The sequence below is a fragment of the Theropithecus gelada genome, chromosome 4 (assembly GCF_003255815.1).
Source record: "Theropithecus gelada isolate Dixy chromosome 4, Tgel_1.0, whole genome shotgun sequence".
In the NCBI taxonomy this organism is placed as follows: Eukaryota; Metazoa; Chordata; class Mammalia; order Primates; family Cercopithecidae; genus Theropithecus; species Theropithecus gelada.
The window spans coordinates 107,848,233-107,871,479 of NC_037671.1; the positions used below are offsets into that span (position 1 = coordinate 107,848,233).

At 46.9% G+C, this 23,247-nt stretch overlaps 1 pseudogene across 1 annotated transcript in view; it reads left to right on the forward strand.

Moving 5' to 3' along the window:
* LOC112622634 overlaps positions 1-14,044 on the forward strand; it is a 44,847-nt pseudogene extending 30,803 nt beyond the window's left edge. Inside the window, exons 8-10 of the transcript XR_003119012.1 lie at positions 12-266; positions 585-668; positions 13,994-14,044. The product of XR_003119012.1 is annotated as a signal recognition particle subunit SRP72-like (transcript). The remainder of the gene's footprint in view (positions 1-11; positions 267-584; positions 669-13,993) is intronic.
* The last annotated feature ends 9,203 nt before the right edge of the window (positions 14,045-23,247 follow it).

The following is a 23,247-nucleotide window of genomic DNA, read 5'->3' on the forward strand; positions in this document are numbered from 1 at the left end:
GGCGGCGACAGCGGCCCGGCGCCCGCTCACCTCCGGGCGGCCGTGGCGGCAGCCCCAGCGGCTCCTCCGCGCCTCTCCGCCTCCGGCAGCCCCGCGTCGCCGCCGCCGCCGCCGCCGCCTCCCCCAGCGTCTCGGCCGAGTCTCCGCCCCCCTCCCCCGCCACCGCCGCCGGCCCGGCTGCGCGCCACGTGACCGCGCCACGTGACCCGGCGCGGCGAGCGGCGCCTCCCCGGCCGGCGCTACCGCCCCGGCCCCCGCCGCCGGCCGTTGGCGCCCCTCGGCCGCCCTCCTTCCCGGCTTAGGGCTCGCGTGCCCCACGCCCCACCGCGGGCCGCCGCGCCGCCCGCCACCGGAGCCGCCGCCTGCCCGAGCCACCTGCTCGCACCCCAGGCGCCGCCACCCCGGGAGACCTCCGCCCCCGGCCCGCACCGCGCCACGGTGCCCACGATGCCCACAGTGCCGGGCCTAGGCCTCCAGTCTCCTGGCTCGGGACGGCCTCAGCACCCGGGCACCGCGCCGCTAGCGAGCCGTCTGAACTTCGTTTGAGCCGGAAGTGGACGTCCCAGTCCCATTATGTCTTACAGGGAAAGCCGCCGGGAGCACAGAGGCGCTGGCACCACCGACCCGCGCAGCTCCCCGGGAAAACGGTCACCGGAGTGGCCGCGATGGTGACATCCCAGACAGAGGATCTCTTATTCAGTTGTCTATGGAGAAAGGACTGGATAGCGTCATTTTAACTTAGGGAAGAACAATTCACAGCCTTCCGCCCCCTGTTAAATGGATGTCCTGTTAACAACGAAACTTCATACTCTCCTTTTTCCAGCTTGTGCAAAGAAATAGCATAGCTGATTGTGTGACTCTTCACACGTGTGGTTAACAAAACAACAACAAAAAAAGCAGCATTCTTTTTTCCTTGATTTGCAGCATTAGAGGCCCCATATGGTTAGGAATAGCAGCCACTCTTCCGCAAGGGCTCAGCAGTTTGTCTGCAAAAGTTTTCTAATCCGTTTCAGACTTAAGAATTCCTGATTCTGTGACTATTGTCAAAAAAAAAATGTTGGACCGAGTTAAATTCTGAAATTCCATGCCTCGCCTCAGCCTCCCGAGTAGCTAGTGACTACAGGTACCCGTCACCGTGCCCAGCTCATTTGTGACTTTTTTTTTGAGTGTAGGAGTCTCGCTTTGTTGCCCTGGCTCATCTCGAACTCTTGGCTCCAAGTGATCCTCCTGCCTCTGCCTTTCAAAGTGTTGGGATTACAGGCATCAGCCACTACACTTGGCCTTATTTTATAAATTTTGACAAATGCTACCTAGACTTTTTTTATTTTAAAAAAAGTAAGCCAAGCGTGGCGTGTAGTCCCAGCTACTCCGGAGGCTGAGGCGGGTGGATCCCTGGAGACCAGGAGCTGGGGGCTGCAGTGAGCTATAATCATGCCTGTGGACTCCAGCCTGAGCATAGCGAAACTCGGCTTTAACAAAAGAAAATTAAATTTTAATTTAAAAGTAACTAAAACAAGAATAGTTGCCTCATGTTTGAATAAATATAAATGCACTTAACTGTGGTCCCAGCTACTCTGGAGGCTGAGGCACGAGAATCCTTCGAACCCCGGGAGGCAGAGGTTGCAGGAAGCCGAGATTGCACCACTGCACGACAGCCTGGGTGACAAAGTGAGACCCTGTCTCAAAAAGATTATATATATATTATATATGTAAAATGCATTTAATAAAAGTATTAAGATCAGCATTATTTGATGCTATTTTATAAGCACTCCGAAACTTAATTTTGAAAACTTTAATAAAACTGCATTTATGTCTTAAAGTACCTTAAAAGATAATCTTCATTCAATGTAATTAGTATTGCACTTCAGTTTAGTGCTCACTATTGTGTTAAATACTATGGAGAGATCAAAGGAAGAATATGGCCCTTCAAAATTTAAAATTTCTAGACAGAGTTACTTTAAAATATGTGCATAACTTTTTTTTTTTTTTTTTTTTTTTTTTTTTTTTGAGACGGAGTCTCCGCCAGGCCCGGTGGCTCAAGCCTGTAATCCCAGCACTTTGGGAGACGGGCGGATCACGAGGTCAGGAGATCGAGACCATCCTGGCTAACACGATGAAACCCCATCTCTACTAAAAAAATACAAAAAACTAGCCGGGCGAGGTGGCGGGCGCCTGTAGTCCCAGCTACTCCGGAGGAGGCTGAGGCAGGAGAATGGCGTGAACCCGGGAGGCGGAGCTTGCAGTGAGCTAAGATCCGGCCACTGCACTCCAGCCTGGGCGACAGAGCGAGACTCCGTCTCAAAAAAAAAAAAAAAAAAGAGAGACGGAGTCTCGCTCTGTCGCCCAGGCTGGGATGCAGTGGTGTGATCTGGGCTCACTACAACTTCCGCCTCCCAGGTTCAAGCAATTCTCCTGCCTCAGACTCCTGAGTAGCTGGGATTACAGGCGCTGCCACCGTGCCCATCTAATTTTGTATTTTTAGTAGCGACGAGGTTTCACCATGTTGCCCAGGCTGGTCTCCAACTCCTGACCTCAGGTTATCTGCCCACCTTGGCCTCTCCAAAGTGCTGGGATTACAGGCGTGAGTCACCACGCCTGGCCAAAATGTATATGTAACTTTTTTTTCTTCTTCTTCTTTTTTTTTTTGAGAGGGAGTCTCGCTCTGTCACCCAGGCTGGAGTGCAGTGGCCGGATCTCAGCTCACTCAAGCTCCGCCTCCCGGGTTTACGCCATTCTCCTGCCTCAGCCTCCTGAGTAGCTGGGACTACAGGCGCCCGCCACCTCGCCCGGCTATATTTTTGTATCTTTTAGTAGAGACGGGGTTTCACCGTGTTAGCCAGGATGGTCTCGATCTCCTGACCTCGTGATCCTCCAGTCTCGGCCTCCCAAAGTGCTGGGATTACAGGCTTGAGCCACCGCGCCCGGCCCTTTATTTTTTTATTTTTTTATTTTTTGCGACGGAATTTCACTCTTGTTGCCCAGGCTAGAGTGCAATGGCGCAATCTTAGCTCACCACAACCTCCGCCTCCCAGGTTCAAGCGATTCTCCTGCTGCAGCCTCCCCAGTAGCTGGCATTACAGGCATGTGCCACCACGCCGGCTAATTTTGTATTGTTAGTAGAGACGGGGTTTCTCCATGTTGGTCAGGCTGGTCTCGAACTCCTGACCTCAGGTGATCCACCCGCCTCAGCCTCCCAAAGTGCTGGGATTACAGGTACGAGCCACTGTGTCCTGCCTATACATAACATTTTTTAAACGCTTTCTCTCGCGCGCGTGCTTTCTCTCTCACACACACAAACACACACACACACACACACACACACACACACACAGATCAGGGATCAGCATTCATTTCCCTGGCCTGGAGCAAATTATGGAAAATGTGACCCTTGCTGTCAGACTAAAGAACAAAGGGATTAAAGATGAACTTTCTTGGCTCAATAAATACAATCTATATAACAGTATAAAAATGACATAACAAATACCATCAAGAATGAATAATACAGGTGTTCTTTCTTCTGCAAAATGAAAAAAAAAATACTCACCTTGAAACTACTCTTCTACTAATACCACAGTTTTCCATAAGGCCCACACGTATAAACTCTCTTTTATCCAGCACTTCTTGGGTACAAATATACCCAACTCTCAGCAAAACTAAGAAGTCCCTCAAGTTTGTTTTCTGCCTGTGTCAGTTTGCACAGTGTCAGTGGTTTTGCAAATGTCTTTGGAGCAAGTATCTTCGCTGAAGTCCTGGTTCTACCACTTGCTAACAAGTGACAAGAACAATATTCCAAACGCTGTGTCTTTAGCCATACATTCAAAAAACAATGTCTACCTCACAGGGCTGTTGAAATAGTCAAATAAAACATGTAAAATATATGCCTGGCACACAAGAGGTGCTCAATCAAAAAATAATACTTCGGCCGAGCACAGTGGCTCATGCATGTATTCCCAGTACTTTAGGAGGGCAAGGCAGGTGGGTCACCTGTGATCATGAGTTCAAGACCAGCCTGACCAACATGACAAAACCCCATCACTGCTAAAAATACAAAAATTAGCCAAGCATGGTGGCACACACCTGTAATCCCAGCTACTTGCGAGGCTGAGGCAGGAGAATCACTTGTACCCAGGAGGCAGAGGTTGCAGTGAGCCGAGATCATGCCACTGCACTCCACCCTGGGCAACACGGCGAGACTCCGTCTCAATAATAATAAGCCAGGTGCGGTGGCTCACGCCTGTAATCCCAGCACTTTGGGAGGCCAAGGTGGGCGGATCACCTGAGATTGGGAGTGCGAGACCAGCCTGACCAACATGGAGAAACCCTGTCTCTACTAAAAATACAAAAAATTAGCTGGGCATGGTGGCGCATGCCTGTAATCCCAGCTACTCAGGAGGCTGAGGTAGAAAAATGACTTGAACCCAGGAGGTGGAGGTTGCGGTGAGCTGAGATTGTGCCATTGCACTCCAGCCTGGGCAAAAAGAGTGAAACTCCAAAAAAAAATACGACTACTACTAACAATAATACCTCCAGCCTGAACATGGTGAAACCTCGTCTCTACTAAAAATACAAAAATTAGCCTGGCGTGGTGGCGGGCACCTGTAGTCCCAGCTACTCAGCAGGCTGAAGCAGGAGAATTGCTTGAACCTGGGGGACAGAATTTGCAGTAAGCCAAGATTGTGTCACTGCACTCCACCCTGGGCGACAGTGAGTCTCCATCTCAAAAATAATAATAATACCTAAGGACCAGACACGGTGGTGGCACACACCTGTAGTCCCCTGCTACTCGGTGGCTGAGGTGGGAGGATCACTTAAGCCCAGGAGTTAGAGGCTGCAGTGAGCTGTGATCAGGCCATAGCCCTCCAACCTGGGCGACAGAGTGAGACCCTGTTTCTGAAAAATAACAATGATAATAATAGCTAAGTTTTATTAAATGCTTATCATGGGCCAAACTCTGTGCCTTGTTTGTTCTTATTTTTGCTGTTCTTTCTGTTCCCTGTTTCCCTCAGTGTTTGCCTTCTGGCCCCTACCTTACCCCTGCCCCCTGAGGAATCTACTCTCCCTTTGCATGTTCAGAATGAAAGTGATTTAAAACTTTTAAAACTCATTTATAATAATCTATTACATCTGTTATGAATTTTTTTTTGAGACAAGATCTTGCTCTGTTGCCCAGGCTGGAATGTAGTGGTACAATCTTGGCTCACTGCAGCCTCAACCTCCCAGGCTCAAGTGACCCTCCCAGCTCAGCCTCCCAAGTAGCTAGGACCACAAACGCGCACCACCACACCAGGCTAATTTTTAAAACTTTTTGTAAACCCGGGAGGCGGAGCTTGCAGTGAGCTGAGATCGGGCCACTGCACTCCAGCCCGGGCTACCGAGCAAGACTCCGTCTCAAAAAAAAAAAAAAAAAAAAAAAAAAGAAAGAAAACTTTTTGTAGAGATGAGGTCTCCACTGTATTGCTCCTAGGCTCAAGCCAGTCTTCCTGCCTTGACCTCCCAAAGGGCTGGGATTACAGGCATGAGCCTCCCAGCCCTTTGGGAGGCCTGCATTTTACGCTTCTCTAAAAACCTTTCTAATTGTGAAATGAAAAATGTTGCTGCTTATTTAGAAATCGGCGGCATTTGGGAGCCATTAGGAGGGAGATCTGGTAATGGGGACCCTTCCACTGTCCTTTGAAATCCCACAGGTCCAATTAGTCCCATTTTATTGTGTTTAAATACTTTTAAACAGTAGATTTTGGCAACACACTTGAAGAAATTAAAATCACATAGTAATTGCAAAAGGATAATCGCTGTAAGACACAGCGTCCCCCATGTGGCATTCATGATCGTGACTCTTGTCAGCTGGCTGGCCTGTAACTCTAGAGTCAAATTTGGGAAAAGCTTCTTACTACCCTGACTAAGCTCCCGGAAGTTCTGAGATACGTGACCTTTCTTTGAAAGTTACTCTTGAAGTAACTTTCCCGGCCAGGCCCAGTGGCTCACACCTGTAATCCCAGCACTTTGGGAGGCCGACGCAGGCAGATCACGAGGTTAGGAGATCAAGACCATCCGTAAACCCTGTCTTCGCTAAAAATACAAAAAATTAGCCAGGCGTGGTGCTGGGCACCTGTAGTCCCAGCTACTCGAGAGGCTGAGGCAGGAGAATGGCGTGAACCCGAGAGGTGGAGCTTGCAGTGAGCTGAGATCGCGCCACTGCAGTCCAGCCTGGGCGACAGAGCAAGACTCCGTCTCTAAATAAATAAATAAATAAATAAATAAATAAATAAATAAAACTTTCCTTTGCATCTGCCTTGGGTCACACAGTGAGCTCAGAGCCCAACTGAATCTGATAGGCATTCTGGTAACAGTATATCTTGACCACTCATTAAAACGTGGCTGTGCTCCTGGCGGTGGTTAAGCACCACTGTCATACCCTAAGGCTGGGCCTGAAGGCACAAGGGATCCGCAGTCACAGCCAGCCGGGCACCTGGGTTGGCCTCTGTTCCCTTCCCTTCTCTCCACACTTCTTTGCACCCCTCCCTGGTCATGATGTTCCTCTAAGACATCCAGACAGTGAAGCTTCAGCAGCTCTTCTCACAGGCCTCTTCTCTGCCTCCCTGTCACCAAGCAGCCTGCTGGGCGACTGCCCTCCCTCCTGGCTGCAATATAACTCAGAGCCCAAAGTTTCCGCTGTCTCAAGCTCTTCAGCCACCAAGACACTCAGGAAGGGGATAGGGAAACTGGCTCCTGGACATAAGGAGATGGCAGAGGAGTCAGAGCTTTTGAAGAATAAGACGCAAACCCTTCCCCTTTCAAGGTGTCCTGAAGGTGAAAAATGCCTGAAGGTGAAAAGTGCCAGCACTAGCTGAGGTTTCATCACTGGAAACCCAGCATCTGGCACCAGGGGAAACGCTGTAGCCCTGCCGTGCTCCGCTCAGCCATGCCTCATGCAGACTGTCCTGCAGTTCTGGAGGCCACCACAGCCACATGTTAAGAAAGAGTGATGAGTTGCAGCACATCCTTTTGAAGGGTGGCCAGGATGGTGAGGACTCTAGAAGCTGTCTTACAACGTCATACAGTTTTACAAACATCTGATGAAGAAAATAAGAATGTTTAACCTGGGAAGAAACACACTTACAAGCCCCTGCTGGTGAACTTTGTCCCATTGAGAGCAATTGTATGGGAGGGTTGTTCTTTTTTTTTTTTTGAGGCAGAGTCTTGCTCGTCGCCAGGCTTAAGTGGCGCGATCTCAGCTCACTGCAACCTCCGCCTCCAAGGTTCTAGTGATTCTCCTGCCTCAGCCTCCCGAGTAGCTGGGACTACAGGCGTGCACCACCACGCCCAGCTAATTTTTGTATTTTTAGTAGAGATGGGGTTTCACCATGTTGGCCAGATGGTCTCAATCTCTTGACCTCGTGATCTACCCACCTTGCCCTTCCAAAGTGCTGGGATTACAGGCGTGAGCCACCATGCCCGGCTGGGTTGTTCCTTTTTGATTATTCTTTGAGCTTCTACTTTGAACCAGGCACTGTCCAAATGAGAACAAGTATGTGGGAACCTATGAAGGGGCTTCGGATCAGAAAAGGAAGGGCCTCTGCTAGGGCGGTCACCGGGAGGTGTGTGGCCTTGCAAAGTAGCCTTAGCCCACCTACTTCTTTTTTTTTGAGACGGAGTCTCGCTCTGTCACCCAGGCTGGAGTGCAGTGGCTGGATCTCAGCTCACTGCAAGCTCCGCCTCCCGGGTTTACGCCATTCTCCTGCCTCAGCCTCCCGAGTAGCTGGGACTATAGGCGCCCACCACCTCGCCCAGCTAGTTTTTTGTATTTTTTAGTAGAGATGGGGTTTCACCGTGTTAGCCAGGATGGTCTCGATCTCCTGACCTCATGATCCGCCTGTCTCGGCCTCCCAAAGTGCTGGGATTACAGGCGTGAGCCACCGCACCCGGCCTAGCCCACCTACTTCTATCGTTTGACTTTGGTGGCCTGGGCTGGATGCACAGAATGCAACCCAGGGTCCCACTCACCCTCTGCCTTAAAGGCTCGAGGCTCTAGTCAGCTAACTCTTCCCCTTCCCAGGCTGCTCAGAGCCTCCCAGAGCAAAATAATACCTGGACCAAGATCTAGAACCAAAAGGACTGCTTGGCTCACTCTGGAAGGGAGAAAATGGCTTACAAGAAAAGAGAGCTTTTGTCATTGTCTCCTTCTTCCCATCCAGGAGAAGAGAGGAGGTGAGCGGGCTGCAGTACTTTGTACACAGTTGAAGCACCACTCTCCTTCCTCCCGATCCTTTCATTGCTGAGGTGGTCCTTTAGGGCCCTGAATTCTGAGCAGACTCTCAGTAGATGCACATAGTTGGGTACACATTTTCTTTTTTTGTTTGAGACAAGGTCTTGTTCTATTGTCCTGGCTGGGGTGCAGTGGCGTGATCATAGCTCACTGCAGCCTCAAATTCTCCAGGCTCAGATGATCCTCCTGCTGCAGCCTCCTGAGTAGTGGGACCACAGGTGCATGCCACCACACCTGGCTAAGTTTTTATTTTTTTGTAAAGATGGGTGTCTCACCATCCTGGCTAACATGGTGAAACTCCATTTCTACTAAAAATACAAAAACATTAGCCAGGCGTGGTGGCAGGCACCTGTGGTCTCAGCTACTTGGGAGGCTGAGGCAGGAGAATGGAGTGAACCCGGGAGGTGGAGCTTGCAGTAAGCTGAGATCTCACCACTGCACTCCAGCCTGGGCAACAGAGCCAGACTCCATCTCAAAAAAAAAAAAAAAAAAAAAGATGAGGGTCTCACTATGTTGCCCAGGCTAGTCTCAATCTCCTGGGCTCAAGAAATCCACCCACCTCAGCCTCCCAGAGTGCTGGAATTACAGGTGGGAGCCACTGCACCTAGCCCACACTTTCTTTAAGCAGGGTGGTCGACAGTTCAAAAGACATTGACTTGGCGCCAGGTGCAGTGGATCACGTCTGTAATCCCGGCACTTTGGGAGACCGAGGTGGGCGGATCACTGGAGGTCAGGAGTTGGAGACAAGCCTGGCCAACATAGTGAAAACCCATCTTTACTAAAAATACGAAAATTATCTGGATGTGGTGGCGCACGCCTGTAATCCCAGCTACTCAAGGGGCTGAGACAGGAGAATCACTTGAACCCAGGAGGCAGAGGTTGCAGTGAGCTAAGATAGTGTCACTGCACTCCAGCCTGGAGACGGAGCAAGGAACCATCTCAAAACAAACAGCAACAACAATACAAAGGCACTGACTTGGTCTTAGGTAAGCAGCTGTTAAGGCAGGTAGCCATAACTGTTTTGGGAAACATTTTTTTCTGGCAGTGTTCTAAAAGCTTTCCTACCTCTTGATGTGTAGAAGTGTTCCCTGGGGCCGGGCACAGTGGCTCATGCCTGTAATCCCAACACTTTGGGAGGCTGAGGTGGGCGGATCACCTGAGGTCAGGAGTTCGAGACCAGCCTGGCCACCATGGTGAAACCCCCCCATCTCTACTAAAAATACAAAAAGATTAGCCAGGTGTGGTGGTGTGCACCTGTAGTCCCAGCTACTCAGGAGGCTGAGGCACGAGAATTGCTTGAACCCAGGAAGTGTAAGTTGCAGTGAGCTGAGATCGTGCCACTGCACTCCAACCAGGTGACAGAGTGAGACTCTATCTCAAAAAAAAAAAAAAAAAGAAAAAGTGTTCTCTAGGACAGAGGAAGAGTGATTTTATAAAAGAAACTCGTTAGCATTAGGAGATATACCTATTGTAAATGACGAGTTAACGGGTGCAGCACACCAACATGGCACATGTTTACATATGTAACAAACCTGCACGTTGTACACATGTACCCTAGAACTTAAAGTAAAATAATAATTAAAAAATCAAAAAAAAAACCAAAAGAAACTTGCATTCCTCTAGTAGGAAAGGGATCAATGACCCTCACACCTTCCTCTACAAGGCTCAGGATGAAGGATGTGACGGGCTGGACCTGTCCAAGGCCATGGCAGGGGAGGCCTGGAGGCCTTGAAGTTCGGTGACTGAGAGCAGAGTAAGATGGAATCCATGATTTACTCGTGGGGCCACGTGGGAAGGAGCCAGCATGGAGGCCCAGGGCCGGGAGGTGTTGGTGCTGGAGCCAGTTTGGAGCCAAGCCTCAGGAAGCTGGCTGCCCTCTGTGAAGCTGCTGGGTGGGAGAGCCATGGAGCTGGCAGCCGAGGGCTGTCATGTCTGAGCCTGAAGACTATTGTAGCTGAAGCATCATTCAGTGGACATGACTTCCCTCAAATAGCGATCCCCTTAAACGCTTTCGTCTTATCTGTCGTATAGAATCTGTTTGTTCTATCTGGTTTTGTGTTCGTGTTCACCACCACTTGGAAGAACTAATCGAGACTTCTGAAGAATAGATGGTCACATGGCCTGGGTTCTCATCTGTGCCACCACCTGGGCACACTACTACATCTCTCCAGCCTCCATTTTAGAGTCTGTGAAATGCGCAGGGGGCATAGTTCCCTGACCCTTCCCGACTTGAAAGCCCTATAGCTCTTTAAATGAAGTTCACTCATAGAAATATATATAGGGTTCTTTTCCGACCCATGACTTTGCTGTAGTTTGGAATATTTATACCAACCTCCCATAAGAAATATCTTGAAAACACTTTTTTAGGGCCAGGCGTGGTGGCTCACGCCTGTAATTCCAGCACTTTGGGAGGCCAAGGCGGGTGGATCACCTGAGATCAGGAGTTCAAGACCAGCCTGGCCAATCCGGTGAAACCTTGTCTCTACTAAAAATACAAAAAATACACCACCTGGGTGTGGTGGCGGCTGTCTGTAATCCCAGCTACTCTGGAGGCTGAGGCAGGAGAATCACTTGAATCCAGGAGGCAGAGGTTGCAGTGAGCCGAGATTGTACTATTGCACTCCAGCCTGGGCGACAGAGCAAGACTGTGTCTCAAAAAAAGAAAAAAAACAAACAAACCCTTTTTTTAGAAATAGAGTCTCAATCTGTTACCCAGGCTGGAGTGCAGTGGCATGATCCTAGCTCACTGTAGCCTCCAATTCCAGGGATGAAGGGATCCTCCTGCTTCAGCCTCCTGAGTAGCTAGGACTACAGGCACATACCTCCACGGCCAACTAATTTTTTTAATTTTTTGTACAGATGAGATCTCAGTCTGTAGCCAAAGCTGGTCTTGAACTCTTGGCCTCAAGCAATCTTCCCACCTCGCCCTTGCAAAGTGCTGGGATTATGGGGATAAGGGGCCACACTCGGCCCCCAGTTACATTTTGTTTTTCCTCAGCAAGTTCATCCAACGTAAATTTCTCAAGCGAGGAGGGCTATATAGGAAGAGAAAAACAAACAAACAAAACAACAGCAACAACAAAAAAACCAAACTGGGAAATTTTAAAGTTAAATTTCTTTCTTTCTTTCTTTTTAATAGATGGGGGTCTCGATATGTTGCCCAGGCTGTTCTCAAACTTCCGGGCTGAAGTGATATTTCTGCCTCCATTTCCTAAAGTGTTGGGATTGCAGGTGTGAGCCACTGTGCTAGTCCCTAAAGTTAAATTTCTTTTTTTTTTTTTTTGAGACGGGAGTCTGTTGGGATTGCAGGTGTGAGCCACTGTGCTAGTCCCTAAAGTTAAATTTCTTTTTTTTTTTTTTTGAGACGGAGTCTCGCTCTGTCGCCCAGGCTGGAGTGCAGTGGCCGGATCTCAGCTCACTGCAAGCTCCGCCTCCCGGGTTTATGCCATTCTCCTGCCTCAGCCTCCTGAGTAGCTGGGATTACAGGCGCCCGCCACCGCGCCCGGCTAGTTTTTTGTATTTTTTAGTAGAAACAGGGTTTCACCATGTTAGGTTTCACCAGGATGGTCTCGATCTCCTGACCTTGTGATCTGCCCGTCTCGGCCTCCCAAAGTGCTGGGATTACAGGCTTGAGCCACCGCGCCCGGCCTAAAGTTAAATTTCTATCTCTATGCCATACTTTCCTTTTTTTCCCCTTCTTCCTCCCCCACCCTTTTCTTCCCTTGACTGTGAATCCAAGATATACTTAATAACCACTAAGAAGTCACTAACAGGACCATTGTTCAAGCGTTTATTTTGGAGGAGTCTACCATAAATTTTCTGAGAATATAAGGATAGCAAATACTGTTGGTTGTACCCACAGCCATTCTCCCGACTTACTTGCTAATGAACCCTAGTTTATTAAGATATCCATGTGTGTCCATATCATAGTCCACTCCAGGAAGCCTGGCCGCATCCCCACATCCTGACTGGGCTGTGCTAGAGGTTCCCACCATGTGGTCCCTGGCCCAGCAGCAGAAGCAGTAATGGGGATTGTTAAAAATGCGCATTTTCAGGCTCCTTGCCAAACTTCCTGAATCAGAGCCTTGCTGTTGGGGGCCTGTCTGTGGTTTAACACACTCCTCAGGTGATTCTGATGCACACCAAGTTCAAGAGTCATTGCTATAAGCAAATCGTGCCAATGCTATTCTCTTTCCTTAGAAACAGGCAAATTGATTCAGTTCTGGTCAGTTACACACGGGGGATACTGTACCAGGGAAGCCTTTCAGAAACCGTTTCTTAGCCTTTATTCTTTATTATGTATTTATTTTTTTCAGACAGAGTCTCGCTTTGTCACCCAGGTGGAGTGTAGTGGCGTGATCTCAGCTTACCGCAACCTCTGCCTCCCGAGTTCAAGCGATTCTCCTGCCTCAGCCTCCCAGGAGCTGGGATTACAGGCACGTGCAACCACACCTGGCTAATTTTGTAGTAGAGACTAGAAATGGGGTATCATCATGTTGGCCAGGCTGGTCTCGAACTCCTGACCTCAAGTGATCCACTCACCTTGGCCTCCCAAACAGGTGTGAGCGCCCGAGCCCAGCCCATTTCTTAGCTTTTGAAAGAGGCATAAGGACTCTCCCTTTCGGGGGTCTTTGGGTCAAACTGTTTGCATAATAATACTAAGATGTCATTTCCACTCTCACCTCTTGCAAGTGTACGCTGGACTCTTCCAGAGGCTATGTGATGATGTGCGATGTATGACAGATTGCATGAGAAGCAGATAGGAGAAACCATCTGTCCTCAGTGAAGCTGACATCAAAAACATGTAAAAATGTAAAACAATGCCAACTTCTCACTAAATTTTTTTTTGGAAAATATAGTTATTTTTGTCATAAAAATGTGTGATGTATGTTAACATGTAATAGATTTATTATTTTTTAAATAAATCAATATTTTAAAATTTTCAGTTTATTCATTTATAAATGATAAATATTGATAAACGTTATATATATATTACACATATATATATTACACATATATATATTACACATATATATATATATTTTTTTTTTTTTGAAAAGCTCTTTGGCGTCCTTGGTTTTTAAGCCTGTGATAGGAAGTAGTCCTGAGTCGGAGAACCGCTCCTCCGGGAAGGCTGCAGTGCCCGCGGCTGCTGCTGCCACCTTGTGGCTGTGAGAGGACACAGCCAACACAGTGAGGCCGGAGGACCAGAGACAATGGCAGGGTCACTGTCCCTCCCAAACAGCCAACCTGTGTATGTGCCACATGCCTCCACTATCTTGAAACCTCCTGTTCTCTGAGATGAGAAACTCCCTTGTTCCTTAAACAATTTTAGGCTGGGCTTTCTCATACATACAAAATCTTCCCAGCTGTTTCAAGTTTGCCCTGAGGACCTCAATGATTTTTTTTTTTTTGACAGTGTCTCCCTCTGTCACTCAGGCTGGAGTGCAGCGGTGCGATCTCGGCTCACTGCAACCTTCACCTCCCGGGTTCAAGTGATTCTCCTGCCTCAGCCTCCCCAGTAGCTGGAATTACAGGTGCACACCACCATGCCCGGCTAATTTTTGTATTTTTAGTAGAGACGGGGTTCCACCACGTTGACCAGGCTGGTCTCAAACTCCTAGCCTCATGTGATTTACCCACCTCGGCCTCCCAGAGTGCTGGGATTACAGGCCTGAGCCATTGCACCTGGCCCTCAATGCCTTTTCTATGCATTGTGTTTGTTTCCAGGTCTTTGTGGATTATGACACTATTTTCCAAATGAAGACACTGAAGCCTTAAGACAAAACTTTTAAAAAAGAAATCATAGATTCAAATGCGATAAAGGCGTCATTCAGGAAATTAACAGAGATCATCAGCACTGTAAAAAGCAGATGTCAAAAAACAGACAAAACCTATTGAAAATACACTGGCACTCACATGCTCTTAGGAAAGCAAGTCTTCTAATTAGGACTATGTGCCATTATCACCTCTATTTTGTAAAATTGTTCATTTTTATGTAAATGCTAGCCATTTTCGGTTTTACTCAGTAAAAAACTTAGATTTTGTAACTTCAGACTCTGCAACTGATGTTTGCCAATAGGACCAATGGATGCAAATGTCATGTCATAATTTATACTGTAAGTAAACATTGCTCCAAAGAGAATCACTTAGCAGACACTCAATAAATAATTTTTGTTATATAAAAAAATAAGCCACTCACTGTAGTTCAGCCCTGTAATCCCAGCACTTTGGGAGGCCTAGGTGGGACGATCGCCTGAACCAAGGAGTTTATATATATATATGTATTATATAACATATATAATACATATGTTATATATGTCATAACTGGGCAACACAGGGAGACCCCTATCTCTAAAAAAATTTTTTAAATTAGCCAGGCATGGTGGCACAGGCTTGTAGTCCCAGCTACTCAGGAGGCTGAGGTGGGAGGATTGCTTGAACTTGGGAGGTTGAGGCTACAGTGAGCCATGATCATGCCATGGCACACTCCAGCCTGGGTGACAGAGCAAGACCTTGTATCAAAAAAAAGAAAAAAAGGTAAACAAAACAAAAAAAACTAGGTGGAGGAAGATAATCTCTGAAAGACTTAAACATTTAAGTATTATATAAGTATTAGACCACAAAAGTAAGCAATCCCAGCAATGATTTACCTATGTTGAAATAATCTTACAGCTGCAAAATCATGCCAACGTTTTGGGTATTGCAGAAGTGGCAGCTAACTGTACACCACGAATCCTCTGATGTGATAGAACTGTAACCAGGAAGTCTTTGCCCAGCCAGAGACTGCATTTCCTAGTACCTCCCTACCTCCAAGTGGAGCCATGTGACTGATGCTCGCAATCGGAATGATGTGTCTCACTCCTGGCCAAGGCAGTTTTAAGAAATGGCTGTGTTTCTCCACATGTTCTCTTCGCCTGCCAGCCAGCTAGGTGTAAAGAACTTGAGGCCCTAGAGAATGAAGCCACCAGATAGAAAGGGCCGGGATTCCTGAATCACTTGTGATGGAGGGCTGACTCCCAACAAGAAACATCTACATGGGACTGCTAGAGGAGTACAAAATAATCCCAGTGCAGTGGGAGCAGGAAGAAAAAGCTAAAAAAGAAAGACAAAAAACAGAAGAATGAAAAAAAAATTTTAAATTCCATTTTGTGAAGTCTCTGAAAACTACAGCTAATATTAACACAGACACTAAGCTATTTTGAAGCACTGAAGTTCTAAATCGGCATCAGGAACATTTTGGGCCTGGGGAGAAAAAAGAGCAAGTTTCATGTTTACTATTGTATCCCTATTTCCCTGCTGAGCCCAGCAGCACGTAGTGATTATGTGAGCCAGACTTGAGCGAGATTTGAGCGAGACTCCATTAAAAAAAAAAAAAAAAAAAAAAAAAAGGCTCCACCTGTCAACGTGATCACAATGGCAATGAAATTTCCTTTTTTTTTTTTTTTTTTTTGAGATGGAGTCTGGCTCTGTCGCCCAGGCTGGAGTGCAGTGGCCGGATCTCAGCTCACTGCAAGCTCCGCCTCCCGGGTTTACGCCATTCTCCTGCCTCAGTCTCCGGAGTAGCTGGGACTACAGGCGCCCGCCACCTCGCCCGGCTAGTTTTTTTGTATTTTTTAGTAGAGACGGGGTTTCACCGTGTTCGCCAGGATGGTCTCGATCTCCTGACCTCGTGATCCGCCCGTCTCGGCCTCCCAAAGTGCTGGGATTACAGGCTTGAGCCACCGCGCCCGGCCTTTTTTTTTTTTTGAGACGGAGTCTCACTCTGTCACCCAGGCTGGAGTGCAGTGGCACGATCTCCGCTCACTGCAAGCTCCGCCTCCCGGGTTCACGCCATTCTCTCGCCTCAGCCTCTGAGTAGCTGGGACTACAGGCGCCCGCCACCACGCCCGGCTAGTTTTTTTGGTATTTTTTGTAGAGACAGGGTTTCACCATGTTAGCCAGGATGGTCTCGATCTCCTGACCTCGTGATCCACCCGCCTCAGCCTCCCAAAGTGCTGGGATTACAGGCTTGAGCCACCCCGCCCGGCCTCCTTTTTTTTTTTTTTTTTTTTTTTTAAATAGTCTTGCTCTGTCGCCCAGACTGGAGTGCAGTGGTGCAACTTCGACTCACTGCAACCTCCACCTCCCAGGTTCAGGTGATTCTCCTGCCTCTACCTCCTGAGTAGCTGGGATTACAGGAGCCCGCCATCATGCCTGGCTAATTTTTGTATTTTTAGTAGAGATAGGGTTTCACCAATATTGGTCAGGCTGGTCTCAAACTCCTGACCTCATGATTCGGCCACCTCGGCCTCCCAAAGTGCTGGGATTACAGGCATGAGCCACCACACTTGGCCAGCAATGAAATTTCAACGTGAGTTTGGAAGAGGACATTCAAATCATAGCAAAAGCTACAATCGTCTCAAATAAAATAATAGTAAACACTTGGGGGAAAAGTTCTACAGATTAACTGGTATTTATTTCTGTATATTTTAGGTAAACAGAGAACTAGAGAAAGCTGCCTTAGAAGGTAGTGAGTTTTCCTGGAGATATTAAAGAATAGAACAAGTGACAACGTGGCAGGGGTATAAGATGTGACAGAGAAAGTTCAAGCTTGGAAAGGTGGTTGGACTAGTTTTGCCTTGATATTACCTGATCTTTTTTTTTTTTTTTTTTTTTTTTTTTTTTTTTTTTTTTTTTTTTTTTGAGACGGAGTCTCGCTGTGTGGCCCAGGCTGGAGTGCAGTGGCCCGATCTCAGCTCACTGCAAACTCCACCTCCCGGGTTCACGCCATTCTCCAGCCTCAGCCTCCGAGTAGCTAGGACTACAGGCGCCCGCCACCACACCTGGCTAGTTTTTTGTATTTTTAGTAGAGACGGGGTTTCACCGTGTTAGCCAGGATGGTCTCGATTTCCTGACCTCGTGATCCGCCCGTCTCGGCCTCCCAAAGTGCTGGGATTACAGGCTTGAGCCACCGCGCCCCGCCTACCTTTTAAATAAAGTGATGAGAGATACTAGTTAAGGATTCTATATTTAGCAGTTTTAATAATGAGTGCTGTTTTTAGGCTTTTAATTATTATTTTAAGAAGTACAAATACGAGATGAAAAATTCATATCTCTAAATGGTGTCAGATCACATACCAAACGAATCATCATAAATTGAGTACATTTAATTATAGGCAAGAATCCCTACACGAAATCATCAACCATTGAAGTTCAGGCCTTGCAGCCCTAAACACATACAGCAGCAATAATGCCAGTACTAAAAAGACTTGCCTTTGATACCAGGTTTAAGAAAAACAGGCCGGGCGCGGTGGCTCAAGCCTGTAATCCTAGCACTTTGGGAGACCGAGGCTACTCGGGAGCTCCCGAGCTACTCGGGAGGCTGAGGCAGGAGAATGGCGTAAACCCGGGAGGCGGGGCTTGCAGTGAGTGTGATCTCGCCACTGCACTCCAGCCTGGGCAGCAGAGCAAGACTCCGTCTCAAAAAAAGAAAAAGAAAAAGAAAAAGAAAAACAGATTTTGGCTGGGCGCGGTGGCTCGCGCCTGTAAACCTAGCACTTTGGGAGGCCGAGGCGGACGGATCACGAGGTCAGAAGACTGAGATCATCCTGGCTAACACGGTGAAACCCCGTCTCTACTAAAAAAAATACAAAAAATTAGCCGGGCGAGGTGGTGGGCGCCTGTAGTCCCAGCTACTCGGGAGTCTGAGGCAGGAGAATGGCGTGAACCTGGGAGGCGGAGCTTGCAGTGAGCTGAGATGGTGCCACTGCACTGCAGCCTGGGCACAGAGCGAGACTCCGTCTCCAGAAAAAAAAAAAAAAAAGAAGGAAAAACAGATTTTATATGAAAAATTTCAGACAATGCAAAGATATATATTGACATTTGTTCATTTTTTTTAAAGTTGAGTGGTAAATATTAATTTATTTTCTCTTAATAGGACTGAAAGATGGACTAGGAAGTCAGCTTGGAGAAATAAAACAACGTGACGTGAACAGATTAAACTTTCCTGGGCCAGGTGCGGTAGCTCACGGCTGTAATCCTAGCACTTTGGGAGGCCAAGGTGGGTGGATCACCTGAGGTCAGGAGTTTGATACCAGCCTGACCAACATGGAGGTTACAAACAGTCTCTTTACGTGTTTCTCTTCTATTTATTTATTTATTTTATTTTTTTGAGACAGAGTCTCACTCTGTCACCCAGGCTGGAGTGCAGTGGTGCCATCTTGGCTCACTGCAACCTCCACCTCCCGGGTTCAAGTGATTCTCCTTCTCTACTAAAAATACATAATTAGCTGGGCGTGGTGGCACATGCCAGTAATCCCAGCTACTCAGGAGGCTGAGGCAAGAGAATCACTTGAACCCGGGAGGCGGAGGTTGCGGTGAGCTGAGATCGCGCCATTGCACTCCAGCGTGGGCAACAAGAGTGAAACTCCGTCTCAAACACAAAACAAAACAAAACAAACAAACCAGAAAGAACAAAACAAAAATTAGCCGGGTGTGGTGGCATGTGCCTGTGATCCCAGCTACCCGGGAGGCTGAGGCAGGAGAATCACTTGAACCCAGGAGGTGGAGGGTGCAGTGAGATTGTGCCAGTGCACCCCAGCCTGGGCAACAGAGCGAGACTCCATCTCAAATAATAATAATAATAGTTTTCCTAGAAATGATTCTATTTTAGAAAAAATATCTATCTATATCTGTCTCTATCTATCTAATATATATTTAACCTAAATAGTACATACTTTCTCCCAACCTTTCTGTATCTCCAGAGCAATAGAAGACATGTAGTGAAATCGACTAGTTGCCTAGCAACCTGAATTAGTGAGACATCTCCCCTTTCATTGATTTGATTTTAAATCATGCTTTTCAAGGGTGTCTATGAGATAAATGACAAACATGTAAAAGCTCAGGATGCCAGCACGGTAGGTACAGTGAGATTCAGGAACAAGCTGCATATGTGGTCCGCATGTTAGGATATTGTGGTTTATTTGGAAAATAATTTTAGTCCAGAATCCTCTTTTTCCTGTAATTATTAAAATTATTTAAAATTATTTTTGCTAATGGGGATCTCCAGAGTGTCTGTGCAGCTTTATATATATGTATTTGTACGGGTTCTTTATAGACTTTTTAAAAATGGAAACATAAGGGTAAATTTGAGGTCTGAGGCCAAGAAAACCTCATAAACTTTTTTACACGGGTGGTATAAAAAGAAGAGAGGCTGGGTGTGGTGGCTCACTCCTGTAATTTCAGCACTTTGGGAGGCTGAGGTGGGCAGATCACGAGGTCAAGAGACTGAGACCATCCTGGCCAACATGGTGAAACTCCGTCTCTACTAAAAATACAAAAATTATCTGGGTGTGGTGGTGCACGCCTGTAGTCCTAGTACTCAGGCGGCTGAGGAAGGAGAATCACTTGCACCCGGGAGGTGGAGGTTGCAGTGAGCCGAGATGGCACCACTGCACTCCAGCCTGGGTGACAGAGTGAGACTCTGTCTCAAAAAAATAAAATAAATAAATAAATAGAAGAGAAACACGTAAAGAGACTGTTTGTAACCTCCAAATATATAAATTTATAAATTAGGAATTTATACTTCTTTTTTTTTTTGAGATGGAGTTTCGCTCTTGTTGCCCAGGCTGGAGTGCAATGGCACGATCTCGGCTCACCACAACCTCTGCCTCCTGGGTTCAAGTGATTCTCTGGCCTCAGCCTCCCAAGTAACTGGGATTACAGGCATGCGTCACAACGCCCAGCTTATTTTGTGTTAGAGACAGGGTTTCTCCATGTGGGTCAAGCTGGTCTTAATTCCTGACCTCAGGTGATCTGCCTACCTTGGCCTCCCAAAGTGCTGGGATTACAGGCTTGAGCCACTGTGACTGGCCCAGCAATTTATACTTTTTTTTTTTTCCCAATACAACATGAATGCATTAATTTATTCCAGTGTACTGCTTCCAAGGGAAAAAAAAATATATGTGTGTGTGTGTGTGTGTGTGTGTGTGTGTGTGTGTGTATATATTTTGTGGCAGCATTTTATTTCCTTATTGCCTGTCATGACACAGAGAGCTAAGTAAGGACAAATTCCAGAGACATGGAAGGTCTGGATCCCCCAGGGACCTTATCGATGCTTTTTTTTCTTTTTTTTTTGAGACAGAGTCTCACTGTGTTGCCCAGGCTGGAGCAGTGGCTATTCGTTGTGCCCTACAGCCTCCAACTGCTGGGCTGAAGCTATCCTCCCACTTCAGCCGCCCAAGTAGCTGAGACCGCAGGCGCACTGAGCGCTGCATCTGTGCTTTTAAACTCTTGCTCAGAGCTCCTCCTACTGGAACAACGCATTCAGTACCACGTCATATCAGACCGCTTCACGATTCAAAATGTAACACAGTGTTGCAGACTCACTACACCACAAATTCCTTCTTTGTGGCAGGGAAAAGATTTCACATTAACTGCTGATTTTTTAAAAATCCATATCACCTCTTCCATTTACCTTATAATTGATGTGTACATTCAGATTTGGCTTAACATTTACATAGGGCTTATGACCTGCCTAGGACTATTCTAAGAGTTTCAATATAACTATTCACTTGATCCTTACAACCACCATATAAAGGAGGTACTGCTAATGTTCATTTCACAGGTGAGAAAGTGAGATACAGAAATGAAGTATTTTTAAAACTTGCCCAATGTCACACAGCTGGTAAATGACAGACTCAGAATTTGAGCCAAGGCAGTCTGACTCCAGACCCCAGTGCTCCTAATCACAGGCTATACTGTCAGAAACTTGGAGTAACCCAAAAATGTCACTGTATGTATTGAACACATTCTAAAGTGTTAAGAGTCAATGATGTCAAGATGATCTTTTAAAGTAGCTTTTGTTGTTGTTATTGAGATATAATTAACATATAATAAAATGAACAAAACTTGTGTTTAGTTGAATGAGTTTCACAAATGTATCTCTGTGTGCAAACACCACTAACAATAGAAATAGTTTATCTCCACCAATTTTGGAAGTTGTTCTATTACAATCAAACCTAACCCCTCTCCCTGCACCCCCACCTCTGAAAACTACAGTTCTAATTTCCATTACCATAAATTATTCTTGTCTCTTTCTTGACTTCATATGAATTATACAGTATGTATTCTTTTGTATCTGGCTTTGCTTTCTCACTATAATGTTTTGTTGTTGTTGTTTGTTTGTTTGTTTGCTTTGAGATGGAGTCTTGCTCCGTCACCCAGGCTGGAGTGCAGTGTTGCGATCTTGGCTCGCTGCAATCTCCGCCTCCCGGGTTCACACCATTCTCCTGCCTCAGCCTCCAGCTTCCCGAGTAGCTGCAACTACAGGTGCCCACCGTCAACACCCAGATAATTTTTTGTGTTTTTAGTAGAGACAGGGTTTCACCTTGTTAGCCAGGATGGTCTCGATCTCCTGATGTCGTGATCCGCCTGCCTCGACCTCCCAAAGTGCTGGGATTACAGGCATGAGCCACTGTGCCTGACCTCACTATAATGTTTTTGATATGCATCCGTGTGTTAATTCAACTAATTGAATTTGCTTCTGCAATTTGCCTATTTGCTTCTGCAATTCTCCTATTGATGGACTTTTTAAATTTTTTTTCTTGAGATGGAGTCTCACTCTGTCGCCCAGGCTGGAGTGCAGTGGCACAATTTCAACTCACTGCAACCTCTACCTCGCAGGTACGAGCAATTCTCCTGTCTCAGCCTCCCGAGTAGCTGGGACTACAGGTGCCTGCCACCACGTGGTCTCGAACTCCTGACCTCAGGTGATCCACCCACCTTGGCCTCCCGCAGTGCTGGGATTACAGGTGTGAGCCACCATGCCCAGCCAATGGATGTTTAAGATGCTGCTAGTCTTTTGCTATTATGAATAATGCTCCATGAACCTTATTGTACAGGTTCATTGTAGACTTTTTTATTTTCATTTTTTTTTTTTTTAGTTGAGACAGGGCCTCACTCTGTTGCAAAAACTGGGGTACAGTAGCATGGCTCCACTCACTGTAGCCTCAGCCTCTCAGGCTCAAGCAATCCTCCGTCTCAGTCCCCCAAATAGCTGGGATTATAGGTGCACATTTCAAATCCTATGCCTGTCTTTCTTGCTGTGTTGATTAATATGTTCTGTTGTGCCTGCTTAATTGTCATTGAATAATGTTCCTTTCTGGCTTCTGCCAGTATTTTATGTACATTTTAGAATTTCCAATACAGAAGTTTAACCCAATCTATTAGTATCAATTTAAGAGAGAGAGAGAGTATATCCCCTAAAACATTACTACTTGTGAAGTGTTAGAACATTTATTTATTTATTTATTCACTGAGACAGAGTCTCACTGTGTCACCCAGGCTGAAGTGCAGTGGTGCAATATCAGCTCACCACAACCCATGCCTCCCGGGTTCAAGTAATTCTCATGTCTCACCCTCCCAAGTAGCTGGGACTACAGGCACCAGTCACTATGCCTGGCTAATTTTTTGTATTTTTAGTAGAGATGGGGTTTCGCCATGTTGACCAGGCTGGTGTCGAACTCCTGACCTCAGGTGATCCGCCCACCTCAGCCTCCCAAAGTGCTAGAATTACAGGTGTGAACCACTGTGCCTAGCCTAGAACATTTTATCAAGTATAAAGTTCTAAAATATCTGGTGTGAATATTTGTTCTTTATTAAGGACAGCTAACTTTGCCAAGTACTTGGGATTAAATTAAATTTGGAGATTAGGCCGGGCGCGGTGGCTCAAGCCTGTAATCCCAGCACTTTGGGAGGCCGAGACGGGTGGATCACAAGGTCAGGAGATCGAGACCATCCTGGCTAACCCGGTGAAACCCCGTCTCTACTAAAAAATACAAAAAACTAGCCGGGCGAAGTGGCGGGCGCCTGTAGTCCCAGCTACTTGGGAGGCTGAGGCAGGAGAATGGCGTGAACCCAGGAGGCGGAGCTTGCAGTGAGCTGAGATCCGGCCACTGCACTCCAGCCTGGGTGACAGAGCAAGACCCCGTCTCAAAAAAAAA